The sequence below is a fragment of the Microtus ochrogaster genome, chromosome 5 (assembly GCF_000317375.1).
Source record: "Microtus ochrogaster isolate Prairie Vole_2 chromosome 5, MicOch1.0, whole genome shotgun sequence".
Classification (NCBI taxonomy): Eukaryota; Metazoa; Chordata; class Mammalia; order Rodentia; family Cricetidae; genus Microtus; species Microtus ochrogaster.
The window spans coordinates 67,081,912-67,085,060 of NC_022012.1; positions in this window are offsets into that span (position 1 = coordinate 67,081,912).

The following is a 3,149-nucleotide window of genomic DNA, read 5'->3' on the forward strand; positions in this document are numbered from 1 at the left end:
CATCTGTAATGAGGTCTGGTGCCCTCTTCTGGCCTGCAGGCATACACACAAACAGAATATTGTATACATAATAAGTAAATAAATAAATATTTTTTAAAAAAAGCATGTCTTCAAAAAATAGAGATAAAATTGCTATCAATTTTATAATTCTCACTGGGCTAGTAAAGACCACTACCCCTGAAAAGTGATTTCAAGGGAGTACTGTCTCTACATGTAAAATAGTAATATGACCTCAACCATCTGTTCACTGGTAAGTTCTGGGAACTGCTTAAACTAACTGGAATAGTTAAGGTTGAAGAGATAGTTTGCTGGTGACAGGTCAGTGAACACAGTTTAATTAGAAGCTGCTTTATGAGAATCTGCACAAGCCAAAGCCATGAGAAACAAAACAAAGAAAGCAGGGGCATGGTATGCCTGGCTTCCATGACATACTGAAAAGCTCCTGTAATCAAATCACGTGGAACTGTCATTCAGCATGACTTTACGGACCAATGCAACAGAATAGAGAGCCTGAAGCAAACCCACCATCTGCAGGCCACTGCTGCTCAAAATGAGAGCCCCCAAATCCAGTACGTGAAAGGCAGTCTTTTCAGTAGGGGTGCTCGGGAAACCGGGTGTCCATGTGTAGAGGAACATGCCTAGACATTTCTAACAACAAAGACATACGAGGCCACCATGGAAACATATCTGTCCCAACATCTCTAATGATTAATGACCTGGGACATCCAAGTCAAACGTGAGGTCACTTCGCCGCAGCAAGAATGGTTTTCAGAAAGACTAAAGCTGATCGACATTGCTGACAGCACAGAGAAAGGGCAGCGTTTGTACACTCTGGATGGCAATGTGAATTTGTATGGCCACTATAGAATACAGTAGTGAGGTTCCCCCAAAGTTGAAAGTAGAACCGCTGTCTGATCTAGCAATATCCCTAGTAGGTATATATCTAAAGAAAATGGAATCAGTATGCTGAAGAGGCCGCCGAACTCACACATCGTGGTAACACCCTCTGTCCGTCAACTGAGAGATGGACAAAGTCACAGAAAAGAACAAAGCCTTGTCATTTATGACAGTGTGGATGGAACTGGAGATGTCTGCTGAAATAATCTAGGTGCTAGACACAGACATTGCATGACTGGAATGGGCCTGGAGAGATGGCTCAGTGGTTTGGAGCGCTCTTGCAGAGGACCTGGGTTTGGTTCCCAGCACCCACACAGCAGCTCCAGTAATCAATTCTAATTTCAGTCCCAGGAGAGCTGACACCATCCTCTGGTCTCTGTGGACATCAGGCATACAAGTGGTGCAGAGACACACATGCAAGGAAAGCACCCATGCACATAAAATAAAACCCACTCTCAAAAAATTCTTAACAAGACAAAAAGAAGACGGTGTATGATTGTGTGAACGTGAGAGACAGTTTCTCAGTGGCTTTGGAGCCTTTCCTGGAACTAGCTCTTGCAGACCAGGCTGGCTGCAAACTCACACAGATCCACCTGCTTCTGCCTCCCGAGTGCTGGGATTAGAGGCATGCGCCACCACCGCCCAGCTCAGTTTCCTTCCTTTAATCTCTGACAAAGAACATGTATTACAATTTTTTTTTTACATACCAATCCAGTTCCCTCTCTCTTCTGTCCTTCCAGTCCCCCCGTATTACAACTTTAAAAAAAAAAACTATTTATTTGTCTTTATTTTATGTGTATGTGTTTGCCTGGCTGTATGTATGCATACCAGGTGCATGCAGTGTCCACAGGAGCCAGTAGAGGGCATCAGATTCCTCCTAGAACTGCAATTACAGGTGGCTGTGAGCCAGCATGTGGGTGCTGGGAATGGAACCTGGGTGCTCTTAACCATGGACCTATTTCTCCAGCTCCTGCACTACAACTTTGACTCTCAATTTTGTTTTCCCAAAGATCCCCTCTTGTTTTCCTACTAATTTGGTACCTCTCAGGGTTATACCATTTACAAACTGGACAAGCATTCATTTACATTTTCACCTGTCCTTTTTGTTTGAGACAGGGTTTCTCTGTAGCTTTGGAGCCTGTCCTGGAACTAGCTCTTGTAGACTAGGCTGGCCTTGAACTCAAAGAGATCCACCTGCCTCTGCCTCCTGAGTGCTGGGGTTTTACAGGCCTGCACCACCACCGCCCGGCTTCCATTTTCACCTGTCTTATAGCAAAAGGCAGACGAGATCTGGAAGAACACAGCTCTGACCTACAGCAAGGGGCATCTCTCCCAACAGAAGCAGGCCAGCAGCCTTTGAGTCTGCCCAGCCAGTCAGTGCTTTGACTTCAATAGTGTGCTTCTAGGGTGTCTATAGACACCCTAGATTTTACTAGGAAAATGTTCTAAAAAGACTTCTCCAAAGCCCAGGTAAGCCATGCTTTCTTAATTCCCTTTATCTAACAAGACTTAATTGATTTCTCAACAACCAAATGATCTGCCATCCTGGCTGTGTGTGGTGGAATCGCCACTGTTCCCTTGAATGTCCACAGACCAATGTAAATGTCTTTTTTAAAAATCGACACTGAGGGAAAGGACTGCAAAGGAGAGTGGGGGATCAAAGAAAAATGTTTAAAAATTTAAAAATTGATATTGTATAAATCTTGTCACCACATACTTAAGGGAAACACAGTGCCGTGTATTGCTAACTCGAGCAAAGAGACGTATGAATGGTACTCATGCGTTAGTTTGGCCAGGAAATAGTTTTAACTTAGAGACAAGATCGTTAATCAAATGTACACAGTATTTCACTCATCAATACACAGATATCAGCTTAGTCAGGCAATTAAATATATCCATAACATTCATCCCCTTTGTAAAAATATGTAGCTAATATTTTAGAATATTATCCACAATAGTCAATAGTTCGACTGCATTGCTAATTGTCTGAATTTATCAAAACATGCTAGGCACAGAGCCTTAGGCATAAAATATCTTGACAAATGTAGTTGAAAGATTGATTAGCTATACATTTAAGACAGGGTAATCTGCATGTTAGGATGATCAGAGGTATAAATTCAGAAGAAGAGCCTGTGTGGGAGGAAGGAACGGCGTTGCGTGTAGACAGGGTTATGGAACTGAAGAGCCAGGAGAGCTTTTACAGAGCTGACCTACAGAGGGGATTTACAGACACAGAGAGAAAAGCCAGAAGG